The 19366-nt window shown below is 33.8% G+C and overlaps 1 protein-coding gene across 1 annotated transcript in view; it reads left to right on the top strand.

Moving 5' to 3' along the window:
- The window catches only part of LOC114336885 (glutamate receptor 1), a 726710-nt gene that overhangs the window by 689634 nt on the left and 17710 nt on the right, over window positions 1-19366 (top strand). The gene's annotated exons all lie outside the window — the stretch shown is intronic.

Genomic DNA, 19366 nt, shown 5'->3' with positions numbered 1-19366 from the left:
TCCATACCACACTACTTTTCCTTAACTTATTTTACAAGTGACAGTAACAGTTATGTTTAAAATTTACACGTTTCTTAAGATATCTCGAGATAGAAAAAACGTATCGACATACGGTTTTCGCTATTCTATTGCTATTTTAATCTAATCTTATAATACAGGATTAAAAATGCACACTTGTACTTAATATTTTCCAAAGCAAGATTTCTGAAAAACAATAAATAACGCATCCTAGCTGGTATATTACTTATTAGGTTGGTTCGAAATTATAACTCTTACATTGACTATGAAGATCTGTTTTCAACAAGACCAAGTTTGTAAAATTCTATTTAGCAGAACCGGACTAACAGCTATTTTTTCATAACGAGGTTAACACTCACCCCTACCTCTTATTTGCAAAGGTAGACTTAAACTTGTAAAATCAAATATGCGCAGAATTTTATGAAGAATACGATGATCGACTTTCCACTCCCCTTCATTAGTAATATTTTGTAAAATTTAGATTTTTAAATTTTTGATATTCAATTACGCCCTCTAGAGGTAGACTCACAATTATGAAAATAGTTTCCAGGTTTTCCCGAGGCACCTTTTGTTATATTTTTTTTCTCAAAACATGTACTATATTCGGTTCCTGAGATATGGCCGAGAGCCGTTCTTATTGAGACACCCGGTACATACATATAAGCTTAGGACTGTTTACTTTCAAAATAATATAATTATATTTTTTTTTTCAAATCTATTTTTATTAAAATATATATTTTTTTACCACTGAGCATGTCATTTAATTGTAGGGATAGTAGATATTAATAATAAGGCACTATCATTTGTGACAATTTATGTATAAAATACTGTATCCATTAGCCTAACATAGAACTAGAACAATGATGATTATGGATTATTAATAACAAAAAGGTAGGCCTATTGTCCATTAGACATCAGGATTTTCATCGTCTTCAGCACTTGAGTACTCATCTGCCGAGTTTGAACACCTCAAAGTTTTGTAAAATCTATGACATACGGTTGGTACAAATGGCAATAAGGACATAATATCGTCATAATTTTGTTTGTTAATGGGATGCAATTGATTTGTTAAAACGTTAAAATCCTCAGGCCAGGGTAATATGTTGCTTCTTCGGGATCGTACCAAGTCAGTGCATTTAAAATCTTGATAAAAAAATATTTTGACAAAGAGCTGTCCTTGATTTTCTCTTCCTACTTGTAAATGAACATATTGTGAGATGAAAACAGGTTTTTCACAGTCTACTTTTCTGGAAGCAAAAGGGGCATCCTTTCCAATCAGCAGATCATCAAATTTCAAAAAATCCTCAGATTCCATGATGTACACAGAATACTTGTCTGATTATGCTGCGAACCAGCATTTGCCAATCCCATGGAGTAAGTATGCTCATGTTTGCTACCTTGTTTTTTTCTCGATCAGAGCATGAATACTGTCCGCTTCCATGGCTTTTAATAAAAGCTGTGTATGGCCTTTTAATAAAAAATTTTGATTAATTTCCTTGATCTAAGGCTATATTTATGGATAATCCAAAAAAAGCACAGTATGGCAGATTTATTTTTGTTTTGTCCATAACAATTATCGGCCCATAGTGTTATTTTCTCGATATCTGATTGAGGGATATTTTTATCAGCCCATTTTAACATAGCAGAAGCGACCTCACGTCCTCCCCTATCTCCTTTTTGTTTCATCCCAGATCATGCAGTGGGCTGACAAATTAGAAGAGTCGTGAATGGTAAAATTAAGAGTCCACAACTTTCTTTCGTAAAAACTCAGGTCAGTCGAAAGCTGAGGTGTTGGCAAACATTTTTGTAGGTCGCCTGTCAAAACCTTGTGACGATTAGTCTTATCTTTTGAAGCCTTAGTATCTGCTTTTTTCAGGTCATACCTGTTTTTTGATTCGGCAAGATGGTTGTTATATTCGGACTGAATGATATCTTTATATGTTAGATTTAAGTCCAGTTGTAGTTGTGCAGAAAGCGCGTCTCAAGTACCACATGTGTCAACTGCAGGAGTCTTAAATGACAAATTGAAACATTTATTGAAGACGTCCAGATAATATCACTTTTTAGCAACACACATTTCATCAGCATTGTTTTCTTTGCAGTTATCCGAATACAGTTCGTATATTTCTCAATGGAAAGCTCTGTCCCTAGGTATTTCTTAGCACCACTTTCTTTTGCTGTAGTGGTTTTGATAATGAGGGAATAAAGATATATATGTGCTTTTTTACATTTTCCAGAGTCTCGGAAGGTATCTTATTTGTGGGAGTGTTTCTGCCTCACTTGTCTTTCTATTTCACCTCTCTCAGTTTTTTTAAAGCACTGATCTATTTTGTTTGAAATACATAATGTTTTTTCAAACATTATTTTACATATTCTAACTTGCCTTGAGTTTACACAGTAAAGTGGTACAACCGAGTATTTTGTTTACGTTTAGGATCATTATCATTTTTCCTATGACGTGCAATAGGCTGATAAATTATACAAGAACTCACAAACTGCCTCCTGACATGAGGACCGCTCTTCTTAGTACAAAAGGAATTAAAAATCTGCATTCTGTCATTCTCTGTAATTTTTTCATAGCATTTTAGCCTAGAATGACATGCCGACTTCATCGTTTTGGCTGAAACAACCTTGCATTTTTTGTTTGTGTACTCGATCACGGTAGCACACTCACTTTTTCTAATGTTGCATTGCCAGTCATCTACAATTTGATTATTTGCACGCATTTGATATATTTATGACATTACGAATTTGAAATTTTCGTCCTTCGAAATATCGTTCGTTTATAAGACAGGCGGGTATGGTGGTGATCGTTTTCCGGCACTTCACTATTCTCGTTTTTAATTTTAGATCTTAATTTTGATTCGATCTTCCCTTAAGCATCGCACACGCGTTGTTGTACAGACGTTACCGATATTAAAGGACCACCATTGTTTTTTCCGCAATAAAGTACTTATGAAATTTATAAATTAGAGTATCTACATCTAAATCACGTCTTGGCATTTTCGGTTAAACAGCACGAACAGATTGTCACAAAATTAACAATATAAGATGTTACCAATTCGAAAGAATAAATTCAGCTGGAAGATAACAAATGTCGTTTCACTATTTCACTAACTGTAATGTATTGGTGCCGGTTCGATATGCGGTCTGCTAATTACAACCTTACTTTCTAATAGTATTCCTGATGTGTTTGTCGACCCATTTAGATAAATTACCTATTAAAATTGAGTTCGTTTGTCACACTTTCCCTAATTTGGTTTTGCACCTATTTGGGTATTTAAATACTTTCACTTGAATAAGTACAATGCCAATACAGTTAATGTAATTAAAATAGGTCAAAAAATGAGCTTTATTTTGATGCTATATATACGAGTAGACGCAAAATTTACTGAATGCATTAACATTATTTAGTGGTGGCCGCATATCGAAATAACTACCCTGTGATAGAACACATAACGAATTAGCTACTCTGCCGTAGACCGAATATTAGATGGTAGACCGCATATCGAATCGGCACTAATCTAAATATTTTTTCCTATTTAAAATATTACTTGCGGGTAAATCCTAATTGTTCTTTTAGTCAAGGAAGTCTCTTCGCATCCACTCGGGAAAATGTTCTAGTCAGGTGTTTTGCATAATCTTACTCCTAAGTTAGTATTAAGTTTTTGCTAAGAAAGGTATTTCTAACAAGAGTGTATTGTATTTTATTATTCATCTTATTATTTTTCCTCAAGTTATCCTGTTTATTAAATTTTAATTAAAAAATTACTAAAAATTTAATAATTAAATAGATATTGGCCCCCTACGTACCCGAGGTCTACGCTTCTGTTACAGTTGTACCTAAAATATTACAATTGACCTGTCGATTCGTTTGTTTCTTTATTAATCCGAAACCGTTGTAAGTTAATCGAATACACTGTACATGATTTAGCTTTATTCTTCCTGATTGTTTTAGTAATGATTTATTTTTTACCTTTCTCATGGGCGGAGGTAAATTCCTCACCAACCAGTAGAACCATATACTCCGACAGGTATTTTCCTCACCAAGTTTAAGGGTTAGTATTAATCTAGTAGGTATTTTCCTCACCAACTCACTCAGGTAATAAAATAAAAAATATAGATGTAATTTAAGAATGATTATTATGAAAGCATCCGAAATCCGAATAAAAGACATTCATTTCCTTACGTTTTAATAATAGTTTATAATATAAATAATGTGCAAAACGTATAACTTATTATTTATTATTTACTATAATAAAAAACACACTTTACAAAATCCATTATAGTCATTTGATTAGACTGATAACTTATTATAGTTATTAAGGTACCAAGGGTATTATAAGGATACTAAAGCTTGAGGTCAATAGTGTATATACCGAGGGCCTTCGGCTCGAGGTATATACGTTGACCGAAAGCGTTATTATTTTATTATTATAATACCCGTGGTGCCTTCAACGTTTAATGTCCGACTAAATTATTCTTTATATACAAAAAATTTGAATAAATTTTGAAATAATTAGTTTTTGAATAAGTATATTTACCAGAAATAGTCGTAACGTACTTGTGGTAACCATAGTTTTACTTAGAGTTTTATTTGTCAACTTGACAGTATTTAACTCATTATTTAAATTTAATAGGCCCTAGGGCGTTATTTTTCTATAACAGCCCCTTGGGCGTTATATCGTACTTAATAGACTTCGAAATAATGTCCTTATTTGTCAAATAATAGACCAGTCGTACGTAAATTTTCTACATTTTTCTCAGCTTACTTGCAGACTGCAGTAATAAAAAAAAATTCATTTTCTAGTTTGCATAACATTAAATTATCAAACACAAAACAATCTGATACGTCTTCCGGTTTTTTATAATGTAAGGCCAAAAGTATGTTTGAGCCTACTTCAGAATCATTTGTATATTCTAATGTTAAATCAAGAGACTGAATTTTCTATACCAAGTTTGGTGTACTTAGGTGAAATCTTTAATCATGTATTTCAGTGTTTGGACACATTTGAATGATTGCATTATGTATAAATATAGCCTTTTCAAAATCTACAAAAACTTGACTAGGATTAAACTCAGTTTCGAGAGCTTTAAAAATTTCTGATTTTAACAAATAGAAAAGATTATTTTAAGTTTCTGTTTTTTTTTTTTGTTTGACAGCAAACAGTATAATAAAGAAATATAATGCCCATTAATTGGCCCATGAATAGTGAATTATTGCAAATAATATATGGTACGGTAATTGTGCCATACATATAATATACGAGAGGGGCAAAATTATGAAATAAATTAATTTTCTCTAAAACGGACGATTTTGGAGAAAAACCCCGAAACAGGTCGATTTTTATTTTTAAATTACAATTTTTTGGCCTATATTTTCATAGTAGTAACGTCATCTAACTGTGCGTGATCACGTAATAAATGATTTTTTTAAATGGGAATAGGGGTCGTGTGGTAGCTTATTTGAAAGGGTGTTATATTCTCTATTCAGTAATATAAACATTAACGTAATTATTGATTGATTGATTGATGACGTCACTAATATGAAATATAGATATGCCAAAAACTTGTAATTTAAAAATAAAAATCGACGTGGTTCGGGGATTTTTGTCCAAAATCGTCCATTTTAGAGAAAATGAATATATTCCATAATTTTGCCCCTCTCTGTATAAAATTCAATGTTGCTAAAAATCTTATATTTGTTTCACATTCACAACTAAATACAGTTTTACCTTACTTTTGACACAGTTTATAAAGAGACAATTTTCCTCCTTGGTTTTATTTGAGCACAGCTCTTCACAAATTCTTGAACCTCATCAATATTATAAGGAAGTCGACCAGGCATCATTTTCGTCGATAAATATATATATATATATATATATATATATATATATATATATATATATATATATATATATATATATATATATATTTTTCTTATGTAACAGACATCAATCGTAGTAATTGTTTGAGGCAAATTAGCTGCAAGCTCCTGGCGAATGATTTTTGGCGGTTTTTCAGTATATTCTCTTAGGCTTTACGTTTACAAGAGTTAGAAACAATTTTTCGATCTATCTTCTGCATATCTGGTTCATGATTATGTTGTAGGCTACTTCTAGTTATTGTAAAATTTGCCCCAATAGTATTCAATTTCGCACTAAAAGTTATTTTATTGCCTCCAGAACACTTCTTCACTTTCTAAAACTTTCACCTTATAAAAAATAAAATTTTCAAATACCGCGATTACTTTCTATTAAACATGCCATTTTTGTCAAAATTTCAATTATGACTAAAAATAAAATACTATAAAATTAATTAATTAATTATTATAAGTAGTAATTTTATAGTAGATAAATAATTCCCTTGAATGCCTTTTAGTAAAGTTTACCTGAAACAACCATTTCATTTTTGGTGAGGAAAATACCTGTGGGATTATGACAAACCCTTCCAAACTCAGGTATAAGATTATTTTGGTGAGGAAATTACACCCGCCGTTTCTCATATTATTATTTTCTGATCTTGTGTTTACAGTAGAAAGTAAAAGATTTCTTTCTTCATTTAATGTCAATATTGGGTCATTTGTCATATCATTATCGCTGCTGTCGCTAGTTAAGTATAAGTCACACTGAAGTAGGTCTATGTCGAGTATAGTTCTATTTTGTTGTTTGTTGTCTAGTAAGCCAATAATTGGTTTTTCACTTACATTGGCTTTTGTTAACTTATGCTTAATCCTACCCTTGTTGGCCTCATTCTCAACATCAGGGTCAGAATATTCGCTTTCATTTGGAAAATAATCTTTATTAGCATCCTATTCATAATACTCTTTATCAGCATCCGAGTATATTCTTTACTGAGAGTTGCAATAGATTTTGTATCTGCATGTGCACCTAGAAGAAAAAAAATATGAACATTATGTACTTTCAAGGCATTAAAAAGGCTAGTCGTCTGGTAAAAGAATTTAAAACTTTGGAAATTAAAAATATAAAATATTCTGGAAAGCGTTGTTTACATGTGCCTATCTACATATATATTTTCTATAAAATGAGTTTAAACCAAAATAATTAAAAAGAATCATTAATGTTAAAATAAAATCAGAAACAGGGCTTCGCAGGTATTGATTAATATTATAGAAAAGGATATTAATTGCCAATATTGGCGTCAAATAACTAATAACCCCAATCATGCATGAAAACTGCCGAAGGCACGTTGGAATATGACCTATATACTCTCAGTGAACAAAATTTTATATTATAAAAGTAGACTTAAAGCGGTTTATGACATCATTTTTACGAATAGATTTTAACCTGATAAAAATCCATTTAAAAATCATAAAATATAAAATTTATTTCAGATTTTAAAAAATATTGGGTTACATTTTATATGTTAATTTTAACTTAATGGTAGGGAAGGACAATATGCTAAATTTGCAGTTACTCGAGCGTTATGGTGACCTATTGGATTATGAAGATTAGGTCCTAAAAGCAAAAAAAGTTAAGTACAGTTTTCTACTTAAGTAGGGACTTTCCATCTTTAAATTTAATTTTAATTTTCCATCTTTAAATTTAATTTTCCATTTCCAATAATCATTTTTTCCGCTTCATAATTCGAAAAAATATCTCGAATAAAAGTTACTTATTTTTACATAACAAATCCAAATCTGCAATAAAAAATGGGGACTTCTATTAAGATTTTAAACTAACCCCCACCCCACTTCCGTGCGGGTCGTGTTTGGTGTCATTTGATAGATTTTTTAAAAATGTTGAATAGGTGTATTTTGCAATTTCTGGATCTGATGTTTATTTTGCAAAATATTGCGGGGTTCCTATTTAAAATTTAAAAAAATTTACACCCCATTCCTCTCCGTGTGGGTTCGTGTTTAGTATCATTCGATAGATTTTTGAAAAATATTAAACACGTATATTTTAGTTTTTCAATCTGACGTTTATTTCTCGAAATATTCGCTTTTTTCTTGTCAACTCACCCATTTCCTTACGCCCCGCTGAAACCGTATGGTTTTTTAAATGTACATTGTTCTGCATGTACTTAACGTATCTTATCTAAATATGACGATTTCGAGTTTTTTAAGGATATATTTTTTTTGCGGACTCCCCTTTATTAAGATCCAATATATGGTAGGGATACATTTACAGGGTACAAGTTTTCTCTCCATGTGATTTTCTGATGCGCTCGAGTAACTGCAAAAATCCCCGCTTGGGCTCCCCTACCATAAAGCACGGTTCCAAAATATAAAAAGAGAATTTGTTTATTGGAATCCAAACAAACCACAATTTGTTTTTATTTACTAAGAAATTAATTATGGTAGGGAAGCCCAAGAGTGGATTTTGGGCGTTACTCTGGCGCATCAGAAAATCGTATGGGGAGAAATCTGTGCCCCGTAAATGTACCATTACCATATATGGACTCTGAATACAAGGACGTACGTTAGAGGCAGTCCGTAAAAAATATATTCTTAGAAAAACTCAAAAACGTCAGATTAAGACAAGTTAAGTACATGGAGTACCGGGTAGGGTAAACTGGTCCATAGTGGGACGTTTTTTTTTAGTGTATAGCACCTTAATTAATTGTTTGTAAATTACAATAAAGAGACCTATGCATGGCTATGGATGTAAGGAAGTAAACTAATAATAATTTCAGGTAATCCAATAACTGTTATTCAAGAAGTCCCACTATGGACCACTCGTATCACTATGAACCACTATATGGTCCATTGTGGGAATCATAGTGGGATTTTTAATAAAAAACAATTTTGAGTCTATTTTAAATTTGAAAAAACTCACAGTGAACATAAATTGGCGAGCAGCCCTAGCTGTACTTCCACTAATGGCAGGAGGGGGCAGTTTTAGTAAAATGTCTTCTGCTCCTACGGTATCTTCATCGGGTTTGTCGGGGAAAACAAATTTGATGGCCACAATTATTTTCATAAAAGAGATATTATATTCATCTACACTTATCTTAATAACCTGACCAACATAATGTTTAACAGTTTTTGTTTGTAATGTATCTTACTATAACATAGTCCTGCGTTTGAATAGATAAATCTTGATTTTCTGATGTGAAGCTTTATAAATCGCTAGAATCGTTGCAAATCTCTTCACTAATATCACTGTTTGAACTAATGTCGTCATTAAAAACTTGGCGTTTAACTTTTTTAGCTCTCTGCTTTTTTCTTCTGAAAGTAATTTTTTTCTCCAATCTGTTTTTATGCTATTCCTCTATGACATATTTTATAGGAGTATCTGTTATTATTGCTGACTGTAGCTTCTTTCTGCTTTTCCTAAGGTTTTTCCTAGGAGCAGCTTTGGGATGCGGCCTAATTTGCTGAGGGGTTATTATATTGGATGGGCCACTAATTGGGCTGGCATGTCGTGGTTCTCCTACATCCTGAATATTTATTACATCCTGGACATCTTCTACAATCTCAACATCTTTCAAATTCTGAACATGTTCGTTAGCCTTATTTTCGTTACCATTTTCATTTTCTTCGGGCCTACCAGTGATATAAGATGACATAAAATCACTCTCTGAAAAAATTTGGGAATTCAGGGGTGCTATGCCGGTTTTCTTAAATCCATTGAGAATGTTAACATGAGTGAATGCTTTTGGGGTAGGCGGTACCAACAACACTACAAACATCATAAATGGACATAGGTATTGCAGGATGATTTAGCATCCAGTCATCACTTCCCCGATTATAATAGCTTTTAAATGGAAAGAAGCAGCTCACGTCGAGCGGTTGTAATTTATGACTGCAATGGGGCGGCATTGTCAATAAAATAATACCATTACCTTTATACAGATTCAGCACACGAACATCGTAACGGCTCTCGTGATTGTCAAGAATTAATAGAACTTAAAATTCTTTACTGCATCGCAGGTGTTTGATAAAGTGCTCTATATACTTCAAAAAATTGTCTCCTGTCATCCAACCAGAGGGAGACGCTGCACCGGCTGATCCTAGAGGAGCCCCAGTCAGCATAAAAGGCTTAAATATTTTCCTCGGGAATACAAAAAATGGTGGCACAAAAGTCCCATTAGCGCATGTTACAGAGCACATTGTTATTAACGTGTTCAGCACTTGTCACTTTTAAAATTTCTCTTCTTCTTCTTCTTCTTGTAATAGGACTATGTCCTGTTTCTTCTGTTACAGTCTTTGCTGCGATCCGGAGCTCCAACTCTCGTACCATCGTTTTTTGGGTCTTCCTATAGGTCGCTTGATGTTGGGCTTCTGTGTTTTCGCCCAATGCGCCATACGTTCAGGGTCCATCCGATCTACGTGGTCCCTCCACATGCGTCGTCGCGCTCTTGTCCATCTCACTACGTCCTGAACGCCTAGCTCTCTCAATGTGTCTTCGTTTCGTACTCTATCTCTGAGTGTGATACCTCTAATGGATCTTAGGGTTTTCATCTCTGTTGTTCTCATTATCTGTTTGGTCTTTGTTGTCTAGGCCCTTGTCTCAGCTGCGTATGTCAGTACCGGTCTAACATATGTCTTATAAGTGCGGACTTTGCTTTCGGTGCTCATATATTTATTCCGCCAGATTATATCCCTCAGGAAACCAGATATTCTTGCTGCTTTCATTGCCTGCTGTTTTGATTCTTGCCACAGATGCCTGTCACTAGATATTTCCACACCTAAGTATCTGCAATCCATTGCCTGTTCGATTATATGGTCGTCCACTACTAACTTACATCTAATTGGGTTCCTGGATATTACCATCGATTGGGTTTTCTCTTTGGATAGTGTCAGGTTATACTTTTCGGCGGTTATTTTGAATTTTTGTAGTGGGCGTTGTAAGTCATCTTCGTTTTCGGCTATTAAGATTGCATCATCTGCGTAGCAAAGTATTCTCATGGTTCGGTTACCCATTCTGTATCCCTGATTCATTATGTTAACACTACGTATAACTTCATCCATTATTAAATTAAATAGGCATGGACTGAGGCTGTCCCCTTGTCTAATGCCTGCATTGATTTTGATTTCTTCCGTGAGCCCGTGTGTGGTTTTAATTCGTGTTTTGTTGAATCTATTGAGCTCTTTGATTATGTTTCTATACCTCTGACCTATGTTTTTCTTTTCAAGGATACTGAGCACATCCTTTAATCGTACTCTATTGAATGCTTGTTTCAGATCTACAAAGCATGTGAACATGGGCTTGTCAAATTTTATTGATTTCTCAACTAATTGTCGCATTATGAAAATAGCGTCTATTGTAGATCTGTTTGGGCGAAAACCCTGTTGTTCTTCCGATACACCGGCTTTCTTATATATTTTTTAAGATAGAATTTTTGTCAATAGTTTTGATGTAGAATTGAGTAGTGTAATTCCTCGGTAGTTCGTAGGATCTGTCTTTACGCCTTTCTTGTAGATGGGTATTGTTATACTCTCTCTCCATTCCTCTGGTACTGTCATGTTGTTTACAATTTTTTGGAATAATGTTGTTATCTCTTCAATTATTTTTGTACCTCCGTATTTAATTAATTCATTTGGTATATTATCCGGACATGGTGATTTTCAATTTTTTGATCTTTTGATTGCTTCGTTTACTTCTTCTTGGGTGATGTTGTCATTCTCTGTTTCTTCTTGGTGAATGTTTTGTAGGTCATTTCTTTGTACTTCATTATTATCGTCGTTATCGTCTTTGTATAGATTCTCGAAATGAGTTACCCATTCTTCTGGTTTTATTGCGTTAATTTGTAATTCTTCGGTAACCGGTTTCTTCCTGTTCCTCAACATGTTCCATACCTTTCTTTGACCTCCTCGTAAATCATGTTCCATGTCATTTGAGAATTTTTCCCAATATATTTGTTTTAGATCTTTGATTCTGTTAGTTGTTCTACTTCTTTCTGATTTATACCTTTGATACTCTTCTGAGGTCCTATTGTTAATATATCTTACGTATGCATCTTTCTTCTCTTTTGCTAAATCTTTGACTTCCTGTGTGAACCATGGTTTTTGGTTTCTGCCGCCGTTTAAGTCAATTGTTCTTTCTTCAATGGCTTCTTTTGCACTACTAGTTATATGATTTTTTATTTTTCCCATGCTTCGTTTATATTGTCTGTGACTTCAATAGGGCTAAGATTGATCTTTTCCTCAAGTCTTTTTTGGTAGAGATCCTTAGTACTTTTGTCTTGTAGGGATTCTATGTTGAACTTGGTGATGTAGTTAGGTGGTTTCTTTCTCTCTATTATGTACGCGTGACGGTACTTACATATAACCATTACGTGTTGCGTTCCCACATTCGCAGACGTCATTGTGCGTACGTCAAGTACTTCCCGTGGGTGAACTTTTCTCTTGGTTATCACATAGTCAATCATCGATCTGTGGCCCCTTGTGTTAGTGAATGTATATTTATGTTGTTCTTTGTGGTCAAAGTATGTATTGTTGATACGCAACTCGTTGTGTGCACATATCTCTATTAGTGAATCTCCGTTATCATTTGTTGGTGCTTCGTTGAACTTGTGCATTATTCCTTGGATAGGTGTATTTCCTATTCTTGAGTTGAAATCTCCTAACAAGAATATTTTTTCTAAAATGAAAAAAAATGAATAACCATTTTCAATTTCGTTGCAAAACGAAAATACAGGCGAACCATATTCTAGTCCAATCAGAGAGTGCTGCAAGCACCTCTACCGGTTTCGAAACTTATTAGTCTCTCATCAGGAGGCACATATGCTGCTCTCCCTGATCCAACCAAAACAAACCCCAGCGTGCAGTCCCGGATTGCAACGAACGAAATGGCATAGATGCCCTAGCGGCAACTGCTACAAAAAGACTAAGTTTTCACTCTAATGGCATATAAAACAACATAATGCTATTCTACATCCCACCAGAATGAAAACAATGGGAACCTTCTCTGGTTACACCTCCGAGGCTTCTACAATTTGCAAGCCATACGGATGCTGAGACTAAGGAAGATGAGGGAATTCTACATATGAAGGGAACCATTCTCGTTGGAACTTTACCGCGCTGAGCAGATGGGACGTGAATTGCAAATTGTAGAATTCCCTCATCTTCCTTAGTCTCAGCATCCGTATGGCTTGCAAATTGTAGAAGCCTCGGAGGTGTAACCAGAGAAGGTTCCCATTGTTTTCATTCTGGTGGGATGTAGAATAGCATTATGTTGTTTTATATGCCATTAGAGTGAAAACTTAGTCTTTTTGTAGCAGTTGCCGCCATGGCATCTATGCCATTTCGTTCGTTGCAATCCGCGACTGCACGCTGGGGTTTGTTTTGGTTGGATCAGGGAGAGCAGCATATGTGCCTCCTGATGAGAGACTAATAAGTTTCGAAACCGGTAGAGGTGCTTGCAGCACTCTCTGATTGGACTAGAATATGGTTCGCCTGTATTTTCGTTTTGCAACGAAATTGAAAAGGGTTATTCATTTTTGATTTACATTTACTCTGTGTGGAATATGAAGGGAACCATTCTCGTTGGAACTTTACCGCGCTGAGCAGATGGGACGTGAATTGCAAATTGTAGAATTCCCTCATCTTCCTTAGTCTCAGCATCCGTATGGCTTGCAAATTGTAGAAGCCTCGGAGGTGTAACCAGAGAAGGTTCCCATTGTTTTCATTCTGGTGGGATGTAGAATAGCATTATGTTGTTTTATATGCCATTAGAGTGAAAACTTAGTCTTAATATTTTTTCTGTTTGTAGCAATCTATCTAGGGTCTCTTAAAGTTTTTCGAAAAATTCGTCTCTCTCGTTCTTTGGTTTGTTTGCATCTGGTGCATAAATGCTAAAAATATGGATTTTTTCATTAGCTAACTTCATTGAAATATCCATTATATGCTGGTTGGTGTAATTAACCTCTTCGATGTTATTTTCAAATTTTCTGTTTACTAATATGCCAACACCTGCTTGTGCTCTGATGTCCTTGTCTACTCCGCAGTAGAAGAATATATGATTTCTATATACTGTGTTACCTTTACCCTTTTTCTTTGTCTCTGAGACTGTACATATGTCTATTTTGTGCTTTTCTACTTCTAATATAATTTCTTGGTCTTTAGCGTTCCACGATGTAGTGTTCCAGCATGCGAATCGTAGAATATTTCTCTTCAGGTTTTTTTCCACATTCGTTTTTTCCGTTTTCTCGCTAGGTCGTCATCGTTATTCCATCCAGTATCCGAGACTACTGTTCCAGTTCTTTGAGCATTGCTTTTATTTACGAAGGGTAGGTCGCTAGCCTTGCTCTTCAACCCTCCTCCTTTACCCGGGCTTGGGACCGGCAGTGATGGTGACTTCTGAGCTACTCGATTCACCCAGCATCACCACTCCAGGCGGAGTTTTTAAAACTTGTTTTTGTTTAATGTTAGCAAGTACCTTCCCGGCTTTATGCACATTGGTGACACCAGTCTCATCACAATTGTATATTTGGTTCGACTGGATATTATATTTCGTTATCACACTTCTCAAGTTTGTGAAAAATGTAGCCACACTATGCTTGTTGAAGCTGGTGGTCCTTCCAAGTCTAGTTGCTTCTGGTTTTCGAAGCGATAACATAGGGTGTCGTTTCCTATAATTATTCATCCATTCGACTCCAGCTCGTTTCTTCTCATGCCAAGCCCGAGGCACCGTTTTATTATTAGTAATGGCATACTTATAAGCCAATTCACGAGTATGTATTAATGTTAAGCCGTAGCACATTTCACAAGTCTGAATTATATAGTCGCACAATAGCTGTTCCTCTCTACTTGTAAATATTAGTTTGAAACCATGGGTTCGTCCGTATCCAAAATCAATTTTGTTTTCTTCATTACCTTCATTAGCTCATTTGAACTTCTTCACTTTCCGCTATAGAGCTGACTTGCTTACAGCATGCTTTTGGATGCACTCATCAATGTCATTTGATTTTCTACAACATCTTCTACTGCAGGATGCATAGACCTTGCATATACTTCATGATGCTCTCGGCTTTTTTCGAAAATTGCTGACAGTTGGGATCTTGGATATCTCGGTATATTCAATACTGAAAATAATCAAAATGTTTAGCATTTTTTAGTATATTTCAGCATATACCGCATTATGATACCATATCCCAGTATGGACCGTTTTTTTTCCACTATGGACCATGGCGCATCAAAATACAAATGGCCAAAAATTGCATCGAAGAGGTAGAGCTACATAGGATTACACAGAATTATACGATATTGAGGTTATGTATGTTTTAGATATCTATAGCAAAATCAAGTTAAAATGGATACATTTCGACAAATTATTCGAAAAAATCTGAACATGGAAATAAAAAAGTTTAGCTGATCACTCACCTGAATTTCCAAAATATCGAAACGCACAGTACCAATTGAAAAACTAACAGGAGATTCGGAGGCGGTTTTGTTATGATAGCATACACACTTAAATATAGATCTACCGCGTCGATAAAATAGTCAGGTCAGTGAAATTCCCACTATGGACCGGGTCCCACTATGGACCAGTTTACCCTACCTATATTTAAAAAACCTGACCATTTCTGCGGGGCGGGCGTAAGGAAACGGGCGAATTACAAAGCTTTACAAAAAGCGAATATTTCTCGAAATGAGCATTAGTTCGTGTTCAATATTTTTCAGAAATCTATCGAATGGTACCAAACACGACCCCCAACGGAATGGTGTGTGGGTAAATTTAAAATTTTAACTAGGAACCCCGCGCTATTTCGCAAAATGAACATCACAACGAAATACTGAAAAATACATGTTCAATATTTTTTAAAAATCTATCGAATGACACCAAGCACGACCACACACGGAGGTGGGGTTTTACCTTTTGATGGGGGTGGTTTGGTTTGGAAATGGGGAGAATTTTGATTCTTTACGTAAAAATAAGCAACTTTTTTATATCTTAAATTAATTATTGTAAGTTTTAAATGGTAACTGTTAAATTTATAAATTAAAAACGAAGAATATTGATAAGTGAATGTGTCTAATGGTTTACAGTCTGGGCAGATTATTGGAGAATAGGCCATTTTTGGGAAAAGTTATTTACCAGCAATTTTATCGCTGGAATCGAATATTATGACTGTATAATCTATTAATAATATAGGTATGCAAATTCCGCAGATAGTGTGCTACTTTTTTTTATAAACAAAATGGCGCCCGAAAATCGTGTTTTTTTCAATTTTTGCTCTATAACTCCAAATGTTTTAACTTTACACCAAAAACACCCTAGTAAAAATTCACCGTAATTAAATTCTGCATGAAGACGTGTTTTTCCCGATTTAATTCGACGAAAATTTTCCCCGGAAAATGCGGGATTTCCAACAAAATCTTTAATGTTCAACTAAAATTTTAGATAAATAATTGTTTATCAATAATTAGATAACTTGGTAACATAAAAGCTCTTTTCGTATAGATTATAATTCCAGAAGCCGATGAAAACTGAATGAACAGTTTAGCAGCAATTGAATTGTTAATTAAAAATTTACAGTCGCTATAATAACCACAATAATTATGATACATAAGAATAACTATGATTTTCCTATAAAAAGACATTTTACCTATCTAATGTACTTTACAGAATTGAAATTGGACTATTAAAGCAGCCTCAGGAATATTTTAAAATTACAAACAATTTTTTGGCTTATAAACAAATAAAATATCTCGGGAAATAATAAATTAAATTAAATTATAAAAACTGCTTTGGAAAAAAAAGCGGCAGAGCGCTTCCTTTAAAAGAAAAAACGTTTAGTTTTGATAAGTGGTTCCTGAGATACTACCGGTTAAAATTGATAAGCATTTACCGCAAAGATATAAACAATTGGATCGTAATTTTCGAAACCATCACCTTTTTATTTCGGTTCTCTTTCTCCACTTCAATTTTCATATCTTTAAAATACCCATAACATATATTATTATAATAAAAACTATCGATATTACGAGTGAAAATTACCAAAAATAGCAAAATTCCAATCAAAAATTAGATTGGAGAAAATGTAATCTCAAAGTTCAAAATTTTCTTCAATTTTCAAGAGCAATTTTCTTCGTTCTTTTTTGTTTTCAAGTAACTCGAGTAGAGCCATCTAACTAACGCATTACTAAATGTCAAAGTTGCTTTTGTTTTGTTATAATAAATTAATTTATTTATTTTAACAAATTTTTTTTAATTTGCTTAAATAAAGATTGTTAAAATAATTATACAACTTTCAAATGAGAATATTTGTGTTTTTAACGTTTAAAGGTACACTTGTAGTAAGTTTATCTAAAAAAAGTCTACCACTGGAAAAAATATGTAGTTTTCTTTCCTTATAAATAAATTAATCTATTACAACAAAATAAAAGCTAGTTTGACATTTGATAATACGTTAGTTAGATGGCTGTACTCGAGTTACTTTTGAACAAAAAAAGAATGAAGAAAATTGCTCCATGGAAAGCCGAGAAAATGCATTTTTTTAACGTATACCTACCAATTTTGAACTTTTGATAACATTTTCTCCAACCTAATTTTTGATTGGAATTTTGCTATTTTTGGCAATTTTCACTCGTAATATCGATAGTTTCTATTATAATATTATATTATATTATGAGTATTTTAAAGATATCAAAATTGGTGTGGAGAACTCTCTCTCTCTCTCTCTCTCTCTCTCTCTCTCTCTCTCTCTCTCTCTCTCTCTCTCTCTCTCTCTCTCTCTCTCTCTTGTCGTTTTCCCATTACTGAGGATCGTGATTTCTTCCAATATTCCTAACAATGTTTCTCCATTAGTCTCTATCTTCAGCTGCTCTAAGAGCTTCGCAGAATGAGTTTCCAGCTGAATGCTTTATTTGGTCAGACCATCTAGTTGGTGATCGTCCTCTTGATCTTCTCCCCGGAACGTTTCCAGAAACAATTAATCTCTCCAAACTGTCCACGTGACCAAAGAATTGCAGACATATTGTGGGACAGTCTTTTTTTAATATTGAGTTGGTTTAGAATGGAAAGGTTTGTCCTATGAGCAGTCATAGGTATGCGCAGCATTCTTCTCCAGCACTACATCTCAAAAGCATCAATTTTTTGGCGCTCGCATGCGCGAAGAGTCCAAGTCTCTGCTCCGTATAGAAATATTAAGAATACAAGGGCATTCACCAGTCTCATCTGGATATTTCTAGAGATAAATCTGTCTTTCCAAACTTTAGTTAGGCGACTTATCGCATTTTTTGCCATACCAATACGTCTTCGAACTTCTGCTTCACAGTTACCATCATTAGTTATACTAAACCCGAGATACACAAAGGTGTTTACTATCTGGTAGTCCTAGAACATGTTAGTCAGTTGAATAGTGTCGAATCTGTCGACCACCATTATTTTTGTCTTAACTTTATTGATTTTCAGAGAAGAGGATGTGGAAGGTGTGGAGAAAGAGGATAAAAATAAAAGGTTGATGGTTAGAACATTATGATCCTATTGTTTATATCTTTGCCGTAAATACCGGTCAAATTTGACCAGTTGTATCTCAGGAGGCACTAATCAGAATTAAACGTTTCTTCTTTTAAAAGAAGCATCCTGCCGCTTTTTTTCCAACACCGTTTTCATGATTTAATTTAATTTAATGTTTCCCGAGATATTCTATTTATTTATAAGCCAAACAATTGTATATATTTTTAAAATATTCCTGAGGCCACCTAACTAGTCCAATTTCAATTCTTTAAAGTACACTAGATAGGTAGAGTATCTATTTATACAAAAATCATAATTATTTTTATGTATCATAATTATTATGGTTACTATAGTGACCGTAAATTTTTAATTAACAATTCAATTGTCGCTAAACTGTTTAATCAATTTCTATCGGCTTCTGGAATTCTATACGAAAAGATCTTTTATATTACCAAATTATTTAATTACTGATAAACAATTACTTATCTAAAATTTTAGTTGAAAATTAAAGATTTTGTTGGAAAAACCCGCATTTTCCAGAGAAAGTTTTCGGAAATAAATCGGGAAAAACACGACTCGATGCAGAATTTAATTAATTTGAATTTTTATTTGGGTGTTCTTGGTGTAAAGTTAAAATATTTGGAGTTATAGAACAAAAATTCAAAAAACACGATTTTCGGGAGCCATTTTGTTTATAAAAAAGTAGCACGCTATCTGCGGACTTTGCATACTTATATTATTACTATATACAATCATAAGATTCGATTCCAGCAATAAAATTGCTGGTAAATAACTTTTCCTTGTATTTTGCTAATTAGCCCAGAATATTAAGAGGCAAAACTAAAAAATTATGATGTCTGATTTGACAAAGAAAAAAGGGAAAAAATTTTACTTATGTCACTTTTCTTTTAAAATATTGGTCACTTTTTTTAAAATTAACGCACAATACGTAGGACACTTCTCGAAATACAACAGTT

The sequence above is a fragment of the Diabrotica virgifera genome, chromosome 7 (genome assembly GCF_917563875.1).
Source record: "Diabrotica virgifera virgifera chromosome 7, PGI_DIABVI_V3a".
Classification (NCBI taxonomy): Eukaryota; Metazoa; Arthropoda; class Insecta; order Coleoptera; family Chrysomelidae; genus Diabrotica; species Diabrotica virgifera.
Note: the sequence above shows the minus strand (reverse complement) of the source record. Positions and strands in the feature narration are given on the sequence as shown.